Genomic DNA, 15,055 nt, shown 5'->3' with positions numbered 1-15,055 from the left:
ATTTATTATATGTATATACAGTATTAATCGTTTTTTATTAACAATTTTTCCATATACTCTTATTAAATTTTAACAAATCGGTTTTTCAGATGAAGGTAAAATTCAAGTTTTGATTCAAGTATATATATATATATATATATATATATATATATATATATATATACAGTAACTATTTTTTGATTAAACTACAAAATATGTTAAATAAAATTTTTATATTTTTGTTTATGGTTTGGAAATCATGTTGATGTCATTAAAATCAAATTTAAATATAGTGTATATGTGTGTTTTACAGTTCATAAAATTTTCATTGATGGTAAAATTGTCTGTAACCCAAAACTCTCCATTTTGAATGGTCATTGAATAAAAAATTTCAAAACTGGTATTTGTTAACATTTTTAAACACCATTGTTACTGAAATACGCCATGTTCCGCCAACTAATTGTATTGATATGGGAAGATATGTTGATGTTAAAGTCCGAAATTAATTAATTTTTAAATGAGTGTATGGGTACCTGATTTAAGACACAGTGTGTAAAAATTGTATAAGAAACTGCCATCGATATTGAAACTATTGTCGCCATGAATAACGTACGTGATCATTTTCAGATAATTTTGAATCCACAAAAAACGTGTTAAAGTTTAAAGAAAAACTAGGGAAATGATAAATGTTTCGAATTATTTTGATCATAGCAGTAGTCATTTATAATAATAATCTTTGCATAGTTTAAAATATAAACTGATCCAAAAAAATATCACGTTTTTTCAGAAATATACAATCTGTACAAAAAACATTACTACCAATTAGGTAATTTCCATATTTCAATATTAAAAAGACAGGTTTTTGTTATATTTAGTAAATTTCAATGTTTATTACTCACTCATTAAAATTTATAAAGCAAAAAGTCCCCAAAAAATATTTCCTACTACTACTTTCATGTTTTTCATAAAAAATAAATCTTAATTAAATCAAATGATCCACGGTTATAACTCGCGAAAACACGCTCTATAGAATGTTATAAAATAATGTATTCGCAATTTTCTATTATTTTTATAAAATTGTACAAAAATTTTAGAAAGAGTCTTTACTTTTATTTAATTTAAGTGCAATATTCTAAAAACTTTATCACATTTACACTTTAATATAATTTATTGTTGCTTAAATATTTTTTACCTAAATGTATATGATCGGTCAGCTATTTTAACTACAATACAACACAAAGTGTTCGTTAACACCCCCGCACATAATTTAAAAAATTGTCAAAAAAACAAAGAGGGGGTCGATCCGATTAAATATTCACGATATATTTTTCCGCTACGCACGTAAGAACCCTTAAAAACTACCCTCAACTCACGCACTTCATACCACAGAGACGGCCGACTTTGTTATGGGAACATTTGCGACGCGATTTCAATGTTAGAATTCACCCTGTGGCCCGTTTGTGGACGCGCTTCCTATTGGTCGATTTGGATCCTTTCACCCCCGCCCTTAGTTATAGTGTATCTATCATTTGCTATCTTACCCTCCTTTCTATTTGCGACAAATGGAAAGGGGTAGTAAAGTGAGTTTTTTGTAAACTCCTTGCAGGTAGTTTCTATAAAGTAGATATAAAAATATTCATTATAAAAGCTACAGGTAGATTTTCTATATCTAGTGTTTTTTATGCCTAGTATACGGTTTAAAGCTTTGATTCCATAAAAACGTACAACTCTATCAATCTACAATAATTACTTATGTTATTGATCTCAGGCGTTACTCTTTTTCATTATTTGTAGTGAAATATTTTAACATAATCCCATTTTATAAGTGTACACAATTTAAATAAATTTCCAAAATGTTTTGTTATTCAAATTTATCTTTCAGGAATCTGTAATTTTCAGATTTTTTCAAGATTTTATTTGCTTACTTTATTACCGGTCGATTATAAAGTTACTCTTTCTCTACTTAATTAATTTCTATAAGTATGTTAATTTATAGACCATAAGGCTGAAGTTATACAAAAGGTATATTGTATTTTATGGGTCTCTCTACTTCGTTTTAGTAACTTTCGTTGCGTCACAACGCTTTTGAATAATTAACAATTGATATTTCTGTTTTAATTTCATTTTCATTACATCCTACCTCTCTTTCTGTTTTCCTGTTCAAACCCTTTTAGCACACATCAATGTGTCTTGCAACCAATATTATTTATTCGTAAAAGAAGTTTGTAAAGATAATAAAAAGTCGCCTCCTTATTCTATCTTCTATATAGACTGTTCGATATTAATTTTTTGGATATTTGCCATTACTTGGATGCAGAATAGCCTTTGACACCTCCTCTTCCATCATGATATTTTTCTCTAACAATTTTACATAATGTATTTTACTTTCAATCACTAGGTACTAGGCACCATTTTATTGTTTTGATTTTATGTAGTGTGTATATAATGTGTTGTCAGCATTACATGCTTTTCTGATAACTTGTGATATGTTGTCTGATAAGTGTTTTTTCTAGCTGTTAATGTTTCTCGACAATTTAGTGTCAGATTTTCATTACTGCCTTATTGCTGTTTTGTATACCTATTCTACTTTTTATTTATCTATTTTTTATAAAATGCTACTATTTAGGCGAGGAAACGAAGCACTAAACCTTAAATTTCATTTTATGCATAAGAAAAATGCATTTCCAAAATGCATTGAAAATGAAAAATTTTGCAACTAAGTAAATATGCTTTTGCAATATGTAAATTTCATTCTAAATCAATCGGCGGTCATAATTCCTGGGTTTTCGAGGTCGCTGAATTAAAATATGATAACGAAAATGGTCCTCGAGCTACCTGGTGCCCAGGGTGGACCTCGTCTCCTGAAGTTTTATGTTATTTTCATTAGAACTCAGTCAAGAGTCAGTACTCGGCGGTTTTTGAGTTCGATGAACACGAATATTATAGACAGCGATGATCCCCGAACCAGCTGGAGCCAATTGTGGATCTCGTCTCCTTGAGTTTTATGTTATTTTTATTAGAAATCAGTCAAAACTCATTGTCAGAAGTTTTCGGGGTCCATGAACACAAATATTATAACAGCGATGATCCTCGAGCTACCTGGTGCCCAGGGTGGATCTCCTCTCCTTGAGTTTTTGTTATTTTCATTAGAAATTAGTCAAACGTCATTAATCGGGGGGTTTCCGAGGTCGATGAACACGAATATTATGACAGCGATGATGCTCGAAGCAGCTGGAGCCCAGTGTCGACTTCCTCTCCTAGAGTTTTATGTTATTTTTATTGGAAACCAGTAAAAAGTCGTTACTCGAGGTGTTTTGGGGGTTGCTTAACACGAATACTACAACGGCGATGATCTCCAAAGTATCTGGTGCCCAGCGTGGACCTCGTCTCTTGAAATTTTTTGTTAAGATTTTTATGAAAGTGTGGTATCAAAAGCAGATAAAATATGATTTCTTGAATCATCATCATTCTGGCTTTACAACCCTGCGTGGGTCCTAGCCTCCTCAAGCATGTCTTTCCAGTTATCGCTATCCATCGCCGTTTTCTGCCAAGCACGTATTTTCATATTTCTCATGTCTTCATTGATGTTATATGTTATCAAGAAACCTTGTTCTGGGTCTTCCTCTTCTTCTTTGACCAATGGATCTATCAATGTGTATTTTTCTAGCTGGGCCATTTTGTTCTATCCGCATTACATGCTCTATCCACCTCAGACGTCCTATCTTGGAGACTCGTCTTGCTTCGAATAATTTTGATAGCTTTAGTGCTTCATTTCCAAACCTAAGTTAGATTGCCTCGTATATACAAATAAAAAGTTTATTTTTTTAATTGATCCGTGACAAATACTTGTAATTTAATTCAAAATATATATTTTTAAAAGGTACAGTGGCCCCATCATCTTCAAACCTCAAAATACTGAAAGTAAAATGATACATTTATACTCGTAATGATATAGAACGTTTTTAGCTAGAAAATAATATTAGCCGTTGTTATTATTATTATAGTATTAGAGAGAATATATTAATTAATTTTAAAGCATCTATATAGGTATATGGTATAACTGTCATAATTATTACGTTTGGAATAATGTATACAGTTTTTGTAGATAAATATATGCTATTTCAATGTACTACTTGATTGTTATATTAAATTTGTAATATTTACTAATAAAACAGCAAGAATTGAATGTAATTAGTGGTAATGGACTATTATTATTTACAAATTGTTGATGCTACATTAATCAATGGCATTTTCTGCTTTTGACCGTAATCCCCTTTATTGTAACTTGAAGATTAATTTGAATTTTGATATTGAAGTAAAATATAACGCTATCATGAGTCCTAAATAGATGATGAAGTTATGGAAAATCTTTAATATGCAGACGATACCGACTACTAGTAAATCAAAATTTAAGATAATTTTCAAGAATTAACGCACTTATGTAACAAAATAATCAAAAATCATACTTGATTATTAGCTTTGAGGATCGAATAATGAAATAAAAGATTTAATTTAAGTAACTAGTAGTACTTAAAATCAGCTATGTAGATATACAGTAAAGAAGGGCATCAAATGCAGATCACGAATAATAATCACGGATAATTACAGCAGCTTGTCATTATAAAACAATCTCGAAGCATGAATACCTTACACAAGTAAGGTGTATTGGAAATATAAATATATGCTTGAAAAACGAAACGATAAAAATAGAGTAACCATATTGATACAACGACAAAATTGAACTTCATGGACCAGTCGAGTCAAACAAAGTATAACTAAAAAAAGTTATCCAGTAATGAGAAACGAAGAAAAACATTATACTCGCTAGGAAGATCTTGATTCACTCACAAATTTGGAGTTTCTACTATTTGTGCAAAAATTTCTAACAGCAGTGTGGCAGGTTCAATGAAATAAAACTAAGTCAGCCAGCCTGCCGTGAATATTACATTAATAAATACTAATCTTAAAACGCAAAAATGCAAATATAATTTCGTGAGACACTACTTGGTTTAAGAAGGGAGCAAAAGACAAGAGGACAACGTAAAATATATATATATATATATATATATATATATATATATATATATATATATATATATATATATATATATATATGAATATTTCATGCTAGCTAAAAGATGGGCCATTCAGCTTTATTCGCCCAGTATTGGGTACCAGGCTGCTTAAATTTCTTCAATTCTTATCTGTTTCTTGCTATATTCATTCATCTCGGGCCTGCACTCTAGCTTCCTAACAATATAGCAGTACCTTGGTATGTTTCTCCAACCATGTGCTGGTGCTGTTAACTAAAACTTCCACATCGAACATAATGTATCATGCATTGCAACGAATTGCTTGACCCTATTTGAATGCCAGCATATCTCTGTCCAATCGACCATTTGTAGGCATCTCCCAAGAAAGAAATACTCCACATATTGAAAGTGGCAAGATAAACTTAAGTAAATGTTGACAATATCATTCTGACTATGAACGATAGATGTGGAAATGTAGTAAACCAACACGTCTATATATAATACCCAATTTTAAATTTTAAGACTTTTTTGTTAACTAAAACAACAATGTTTTAAAAAGGTACTTATGTTATATCTAAATAAATTACAAACAAAAAACTACTAATATAAATATCGCTAGAGTCTTTCCAGATACATACGTAAATTACATCTTGAGGTGATTAAAACCAAGTAATTCCAGTTAGTAATTAGAACCAAGCAATTGTTTGCAAAATGCAATTGCAGATTCTATTTTTTTTTTCATCAAAACAGACTGAATATTGAAGACGTACAAGATGAGAATGGGTATTATTTTTGCGCATTAAACCTTATTATCAATAAACATACTTAGTAAATACTCAGTAATTTTATTTACTGAATGAATGAAATTTAAATTGTTTATTAAATCAAACAACTTAATCTATATTTAAAATAAATATTATTTATAATGAGTTTAAAAATAAAAATGGAAAGTGTAGTTTACGTTGTAATTTTGGCGAAAGATAATATAATCATTATTAGGTTTTTACTAATAATGGATTTTTTGTTGACCACAAAAAATAAATATCAATTTAGTTAAACGCGTAATTTTTTAGTTAGTGGACTTTAACATGACCAAATAATTACAAATTTGATAAAATGCCGATGAAAAGGTCGCTACATAATACTACTCCGGTAAAAAAATGAATACTTAACAACTCAAAAATATAAAACACTTAAATTGCTAGAGGTAAATTAATATTTATCAAAATATTTTTTTTGATTGGGGTTTAAGGGAGATGAAAAACAGATATATAAAAGACCATAATATTACACAGATAGATGGGTCATTTAGATAGGAGGGACCCAGAAGGAATTATAAAGAAAATCACCAAATGGAGAACAGTGACAGATAAGTATACTAAGACTGAAGAGACAGAAAATAATGGAGGATGATAGTAGATGTATCAGCAATAATTTCGTCAAGAGTAAAAATGCCATGATAATGATGTAAAAAACGAAATCAGAATTTATTTTGTGGATATAAATATTATTTGAGATATGTTAAGCACAGGTAATTTGCTTGTAAAATTGTAAGAAAAGCAGTATTTATCTCAGAATAAAAAAAAAACAGAAAATGTATTAGTGTATTTGTAAAAAGTCTATGGGGTTATGCTGAAATTACGCGATTATTACAATGAACAAAATACTCTAAATAAGAGTACGAAGACGTAACTCTAAAATGATGTATGACAAAAAATAAAAGACAAGATAAATATAAGACGAAAACAATAGATACACAGAAGAGTGGCGAGGAACCCAAACGATGAATAACTAATATTAACGTTTACAGAATTCAAGGATTTTCAGCTATTAGCTGGATTCCCTAGATTACAAATGAAATAAAATGATATTAAGTTAAAATTATATAAATTAAAATTCAGATTAAGAAAAAACAAATATACATAAATGCTAACCAACTACTGGGTTGAAGATTGCAACTGTTGTTGTAAAATGTTAAAGATTATAACAGCCCAAATGTTCCATTTCGGACACGGGTAAAGCTTTGGTAAATACTATCCAATTTTCGGGAAAAATTGTAGACCTGGATATAAGATATAAGCTACGACCAAGAAAGAAGAAATAAGTTTTAACCAATTCTGCTTTTGATTAACATGGTCAAATAACATCCATTATTTACACAACACTTCGTTGTGAATGTTATGGTGATGGTTGGTTCGAGCCTCAATATAAAATAAATTTTGAATCAATTTAGTTGTGCCTACAATTCAATTGCATAGAAATACATACGTAATAATTGCATATATCATTAATCCATATGAAACTTGGTTGTCTACAGGTGTTGACCAAAATATATAAAAAACATCATTTTTCCCGTTCAGTGATAATCCACAATAAAAAAATCTGATTCTTAAGCAATTAATAATATAAATAAATCAAGATCCTTTGAAGGAGACAATTTTAATGAATATGATACCGATAAAAAATAACAGATGAACTTTGGTGGACTAGATCAAACAAATATCTATAAACAAGGCTTGTTAATCGGTGTGTACTGCCTATTCTCATATACAACTCTCAAATATGGACGTTTACCAAGAACACCGTCGAAAAGATAGCAGGACCACGATATGGAAACATCAAACTATCAGATAAGACGTAATAAAACCATGATTGAAGATCATGGAATTACAAACAACAAAGGAAAGTACCACAACTTAGATAGTCCGATGACAGAAAACAACATATTGGACCGACATAGATGCAAATAGATGAGGATAGAAAACGGTGAAGCCTATTTCGAAAGGCTGATGTTCTTGGCTGATTACTTAGATAGATAGATGCTTATTCTAGATGCCAGAACATATCCCGCAACATATGATGATAATAGTATTACATAATAATTGGTTTAACAAAGAGGAAGAGCTGATCATTCAATAATCGATAAATATATATTATATGAACTTTTACTACATCTAGTCTCAAATATCCTCCTTATATCATTAAAATATATTTCATCACTCGTGTAATTCATACCAACATCCAGCATAATCACATCCGTGTAGTGATTGCAGAAATTAAATTCGGTTGTTCTACCAATGATTTTTGCAATATCCCAGTACTGATCGCTCCTAGCATTTGTTCTAACTTATTCCCCAAAATGTCCTATCTTCCCATCCTGTGAAAAATTTTACATCTCACCTCTGTCCCAGTCCCAATCCCTTCTCCAACCACAGTTAGCACTTTTCATTTCCGGGAGTAGAAATTTGGGAGCCTAATTTAAACGACTATTAAACAAAGGGTCTATTGTGAATTATTTCGGTATTAAAATTAGCAGTCAGTAAATGTGAAAAACACAAGTAGTGTGTGGGGCAAGAAATGTCACACAATACACCATTAATACTCAAAAAAGCTAAAAAAGAAGCCAAAATACAATTATAATAACCACAACTGGTAATATTAGTTAAAGAAAATCTGGAAGAAATCATCATAAGTCTACTAGCAATGCAGGTAATGCAAAAAAAAAGAAAACCATGAATCAATGAATGAATAGAAGAAGGAGTCCAAAAACTGTAATAATACGTAATCATAAATTGTTATAACATTTTTTTGTAAGATTTCTGTAATAGGGCATATTATAAAACAATAAGAACAAAAATCATATGACTTTACATCTATACTCGTATCGTCTAAAAGTAGAAAATTAAATTCTAGAATTGTTTCGAGTATGTTATTGAAACATATGAAAAATACTTTAATTTAGATTGACATCTCTTGAAATCGGTAATAACAACGGTGATTAAAAAGAATTATGCTCACATCTTAACTCGTACTACAACATTAAAATATATATCTGTTATAAATACTTACTCTAGTAGAAAACACACGCACTCAAACCGGTCTTTAGTCATAAAAAACCCAAAAGAAACAATTACCTGTAGCATATTATTTCCTAACTATACTCAAATAAGTACATTGATCCAAATGCCATTTTCGAAAAGCCAAACAATAACTACTATAAACATTGTCTACTGTTCAATATACATTTTTTAATTGTGTATGTTTTTGTTTTACTTTACCAACTTGACAGACTTTCACAGTTAGAATCAAACGATTAGTGAGTCTATTTTACGCAGAAAGTACTGGTTGCCACTGAAACTTCTAACGCCTTACGACATTGAAAATTGGAATAACTCATTACTTTTTCACGATAATTAAAAATAAATAAATAAAATTGTTGTAAATAACTACTGGTTTGAAATAGTAAAACAAATTAAACATGTAACTGTATGTAGCTATAATGTTAGATATATGATTGGAAAAGAGAAACACTATATAAAAATATTACTACAAAAACCTAAGACCAGTTTAAAAAAGAATCAAAATTTACTCTGAAAACGACTGCAATTATTTGGAAGTGAGTGATGTAATAAAATTGTTACAAAATATCGAGGAAATATTAAAAAGACACACAATATGTAAAAAGATCAACACATGGAGTTGAGAAGAGTAGGAAAGGAACACGACGATAGGTTTCCTTAAAACAATTTTTATAAAAAAGATCAGATATTGAGACGTTTAGGAGACAAAAGAAAAAATGAAAAGGAAAACATATTGATATTGACCTACTCGCAGGAAGTATTAACATTATTCTAGAATATGAAGCTATCGCATAGTGATGAAGCTTTCGCATTAAGTGGACATTTTGGATAAAATATAAATAATTTAATTTAAAAAATTGCACTTGAAAAAAATCGTACCCAGTTGATAATAAATGAAAGTATATGAAGAAACAAATAATATTTTTTAACCACTTCTTTTCTTTTTCTATTTGGGATTTTTTTTCTATCGTGTTTTAAACTTTCTATTAAGCTGCTATTTTTATATTTTATCGCTTGTTGTTAGTAGTGAAAAAAGGAAGAAACAAACAAAATAGGGCAACTACAAAATATGAATAAAAAATGAACTTTATGAACTCGAATATCATATTTTTTATACAACAGAGAAAAAAGCGTGTTTTCTATAAAAATAGTGTGAACATTTTGGTATTTTTATTATTGTTATACAATTAATAAGTATATTTTATTAGATTAAATTACATATTGTTTAATAGATACCTATACTTGTATAATCTGTAAATATACGCATTCAACTTTTTCTGAATTTAAATACAAAAAAATACAAAAAAAAAAGAAAATAAAAACACAAAGTATAAATAATAAAATTAATGGTGAAAACTCACGTTTGCGAGGTCCTGCTTACACCAAAACGGCCAAAAATATCACAAAAAACCGAAATGTCATTTGTTTACAAACTAAAAATGCGGTCTAGAATTTTCAAAAAATCGTAAATAAATAAAAACAACTTATCGCATGTGCTAATTAAAAAAATAAGTTTTTGTCAAAATTGATGACGTCGTCTAAGCGGGCCAAGGAAATAACTAAAACAAATGACGAGCGAAATGCATCCACGCATAGAAACGGTCGAAACACGCATAGAAACGCGCACTTTTTTGACGCACCCAACGCACACTTTCCGTTCTAGTCCAAAATGTGCAGGCGATTTTCTGAAAAATATTATTCGGGACATTCGAGAGTTGTTTTTTCATCAGGGGTGGGGGTTGATAGACACACGCAACAACGTGAAAAAGAATGGGGGAAGTGTGCGGGGGTGATCGTCGCGAGCGATTTGAGTGGGAAGGAAATAGTAGAAGTCGCGGGGTAAGGTGTCTAGGAAGCAATGTTGCCTACATTTGGAAAAAATCTAAAAATAGGTGATACATTTTTTAGTATTTTCTACAAGAAAATATATTAAAGGCCCGTCTCTAATATACACTATTTGTTTTGTCTTACTCTTATACAGTACTAATTGTCTGCAATGTAAAATTTTCACTATAATTTTCAACAATGTTTATACAGGAAATTATTCCACTTCGAATTATTTGTGGTTACTTGCTTTTATTTTATCCGCTTCCCCTATTCGTCCAGATTCATCGAATCTATTTTAATGAAATATGTTGTGAAGATCATATTTTCATAATATAATTCGAGTGCAAATACGTCTTATAAAGATTTTAATTACACGTTTGTCTTAAGTGGATCGTACAGTAAAAACTAGAAAGGGAAAAAGAAAAAAATTAAAAAATATCATTGAAGATCAAATGTTTATAGAGGAGAATAAATAAAAAGAAAAAGAGCAGATCAAAAATATGGTGAGACTACCCAAATAAAAAAATCAGCGAAAGACATAATTAAACAATAATTAAAGCAAGAAGAAGGGAAAAAGAAAAAAATTAAAAAATATCATTGAAGATCAAATGTTTATAGAGGAGAATAAATAAAAAGAAAAAGAGCAGATCAAAAATATGGTGAGACTACCCAAATAAAAAATCAGCGAAAGACATAATTAAACAATAATTAAAGCAAGAAACAAAGAAGTAAAAAAAAACACGCCAAATAAGAAATAGAATAAGAAAAAGGGGGAAAACGTTTTAAAAAGTTTTGAATATGATTGAGCTTAAAGAATCTTAAAAATAAACTTTCCTAACAGTACATTTTTTTATATACATACATATTTGTACACATTTCGTGTAACGCAAAGGACAGAAAACAATATTAATAAACTGTTTTCGTAATTCTGTCAATCAGTATTTGTACGCTTATCATTTGAATGGGAAACAGGTAGGAGGGGTTTGTTGGTCTTTTGTTTCTTGGGGATATTTTATGAAAATATGAGACGTCATATAGTGCCCTATAAAGAAAAGGGACATATATAATTGTAGTAGGTTTGCTTCTATATAATTCAGAATGCACTAGTCTTTGACTGACTGAAAAGTTTTAAATTAACTATATATATATATATATATATATATATATATATATATATATATATATATATATATATATATATATATAGATATATATATATATATATATATATATATATATATATATATAAATTAAATGACGGTCTTTTATAATTTCTTAAAACAATTCGAGAAAGGTTGGATCGATGGATCGATTTGGCTAATTGTGATTTTGACATATTTGTAATATGTCCAAGGAGGGTTTAAAGGGTGAGAAAATATGATGAAATTGTAAGGAAAATAGTAAAATCAACAATTTTATTTTCACATACAAACAGTTATATGGATGGTGTTCTGCAATAATAGTCTAAGCCACATATATATGGTTCAGAGTAAATGAGCATAATGTATCTACCTACCTTAAAAAATTCACTGATAGAAAATAAGGCTTTCTTTTCACATTTTTATATTTCAATAATTACAGGCTACCTTAAAAACGTACAAAAGCAAAATAAGTAAAAACAGTTTATTGCAAAAATAACTTGAAGCGGCTTAGACGGTTTTTTCAAAATTGTAAAAATATAAGTTGTTTGTCCTTGTTTGTGCTTGTGTAGTGTAGTGTGTTGTACAATTATATGTTTATGACATTTTATTCTTGTTGGATAGGCCGCAATTGACGAAATGTCCCTGAAGATGATCTAGGGATCGAAAGTACTTGGGCAAGATTAAATTAAACTGTGCTCGATATATGCCTTTTATTTGATCAAAGTTCTTTATTTTTTCAGCGGACAGTGGTTTGCCATTTGGCCACAAGGGAGGAAACTCTATATTCTTTAAAACAGGTTTTCGACCTTCACCTGATTTTTTAATATTCACCTCCGAAAATTGTTGATCTCTCACATATTTTTTCATGTAAAAAACTGTAGGACTTTCCTTTGTAATATGTATTACATGTGTTTTTAGCCAATTAATAACATCTTTATTTATATCAGTTTTGCTATTTGTTATGGATTGTAACAAAAGACTAACTGAAATCATTTCTTCTGATCTTAGACGGTTTACAACAAATTTATTTTTTACTCGGCAAGATCTCATTATTTCTATGTAATCGTTGTCAGTGTACAGTCTTTGATTTTTAAGAGCGTATTCGACACCTCCGAAATGTGAATCATTAGGCAGGAAACTGTGCCCAGAAAGTAAAAATTTGAACGAAATGGATTCAAGGGACGTATGGTTTTGAAGTATGTGAATAAACATTAACACTAGCTTAATAAAACTACCCTCCTCAAACATCACACCATAGAATTAATTTCTTTACGGGTTCCTTTATATTTTCATTAATATATTTATGCAGACATGAACCGACTTCTTGTGTTCCCCTTCCTGCCTATTGTTCTATCCATACATTGAAAATACCTCTTTTTGAACTGCCGACATAAATACCTAAATTAAGTAAATTTAATTGTCTTTTGTAATATGCGACTCCAGTCGGTATTTTTGGTAAAGTATGAGTTTTTTGGAGATCAAAAGTAATGGTCTCCAGTGTTTATCCTCTTACGCGCATATTAGATCAGCCTTCATTTCACTCCTTAACTTATTTGCAATTTCAAGATGTTCTCTGTGATTCCCATCTAGAAAGACTAGATTCTCCTTCTGTGTAGCCTGTGCAGAACTACTTTGGGCTTTGTATGTATCACACATTCGACATGTATCTTATGTGGTGTCTTAAACTTTAAATTAAAATTTGAATAAAAGACGCTTTTATACTTCGTAAGACTCACTGGGTTTTCTGTAGTATCTGTGTAGAATTGATACATTTTTGATAAATTCAGGTCAGGATTTAAAAATTTGGAGTCCGTTTGATTGCGATAATAATGTGACACATATGTTGGAAATGACGCTATGTGCATTTTAATATTTTCAATTCTTTCTTCACCAATTGCGTTTTTTCCACCACTATGTATACCCCTTTTATCTTTATTAATATTACTTTTTATTTGATCTAAGGCTACGCGGATTCTATGCAAACGAGATTGCCAACTATAAAGTATTTTCTTGACTTACTTCTTCTTGTTGTTTGGTTTTTTGTGTAACATCTTTTCTTGTTGCCCTCTTCAACATATTTGCTACGTAAAGCACAACGCCCTTCCCTATACTCAATTGGTCGAAAAATCTTTTTCTCGTTTCAACATTTACAATATTGTGACATTTTCTTGAACATGGACAAGAGTAATCTTCATTAAACTTTTTAGGTAATACAGTATTGTTTCTTGCCGAAACATATTTTTGGTTACAATTTGCAAACTTTTTTCTGTCTAGTCTTGATTGATTTAGTGTTTTTCTTGACGCGTTTCTTTCTGCCGTCATTTTTTGTTATATTTAAATAGATTTCCATATCCTCTTGGCCTCCCGTTTCTTCTGCCGAATCAGTTTCCTCGGATTCAGGAAAATACTCACTGCCAGAGGACTGGTATGGCTCATCAGAATCCATTTCAGCAGATATATTTTTCTGAGTACTACAAAAACTACTTGTTTCTTGTTCTCGAGGATCCGTGGTCAAAGTTTGTTGAATTTTTTGAATCCCCATGTTCGCTAATAGCTTTCCTCTTGAATTATCTATCCTCTTAAATAAAATAAGAGTATTGGGCACTCACTTAAAACTACCACATTTAATATATTATTACGAAGTAAAAATGTTACATTTACAAAACATTTTTTACAACTGATATAAAAAATAAATTTTCTGTTCTAGTGCAGTTAGCAAAAAAGATCTAACCTCACTACTACACTATCGTAGCTAATTTTAAACTTGATATTTATATTTCTGTATGTGCAAGTATTATAGTACGAGCAGCTATCATAGATCCAAATTAGTTTAACTGCCGTTTGCTGTTAATATTAAATAAAAGGTTTATTATATAAAAATTTATATCTACTGTGAAATTTTAAGTTAAAATACGTTTATACGTACCCCGAATAATAAAAATTATAGTCACTGAAGTAAGAACACCAAGTTTGTGATGTTTTGGTTTAAAATGTTACACCAACAGCCTAAATAATAACAACCTGCCGCACTCTAAAGTTTAAAACAATATGTTATAATATCAAACTCCTTTGTTAAAAAGGCATACAATATTTTGCTGACCAGAATTTTGACTATCAAGCAACGGTTCCAGTATTTTATATAATGAACAATAGGTTTCGTTGTTTGATAATGAAATTTTTGGTCGGCATTTATGACACTAACATACAAGTAATC

The 15,055-nt window shown here is 29.9% G+C and overlaps 1 protein-coding gene across 5 annotated transcripts in view; it reads right to left on the bottom strand.

The window, feature by feature from the left end:
• Positions 1–15,055, bottom strand: part of LOC140439632 (uncharacterized) — a 159,372-nt gene that overhangs the window by 26,702 nt on the left and 117,615 nt on the right. Inside the window, exon 1 of one of the 5 annotated variants that reach the window (XM_072529667.1) lies at positions 10,234–10,537. The exons of 2 other annotated variants lie outside the window; for them this stretch is intronic. The gene's annotated coding sequence lies outside the window, so the exon portion shown is untranslated. Of the gene's footprint in view, positions 1–1,171; positions 1,350–8,926; positions 9,145–10,233; positions 10,538–15,055 lie in introns of those variants that run through there. 2 more of the 5 variants (XM_072529666.1, XM_072529670.1) reach the window with 2 other exon arrangements.

Source organism: Diabrotica undecimpunctata, chromosome 4 (assembly GCF_040954645.1).
Source record: "Diabrotica undecimpunctata isolate CICGRU chromosome 4, icDiaUnde3, whole genome shotgun sequence".
NCBI lineage: Eukaryota > Metazoa > Arthropoda > Insecta > Coleoptera > Chrysomelidae > Diabrotica > Diabrotica undecimpunctata.
The sequence above is the reverse complement of the archived record's forward strand: the minus strand, read 5'-3'. Positions and strand labels throughout refer to the sequence as shown.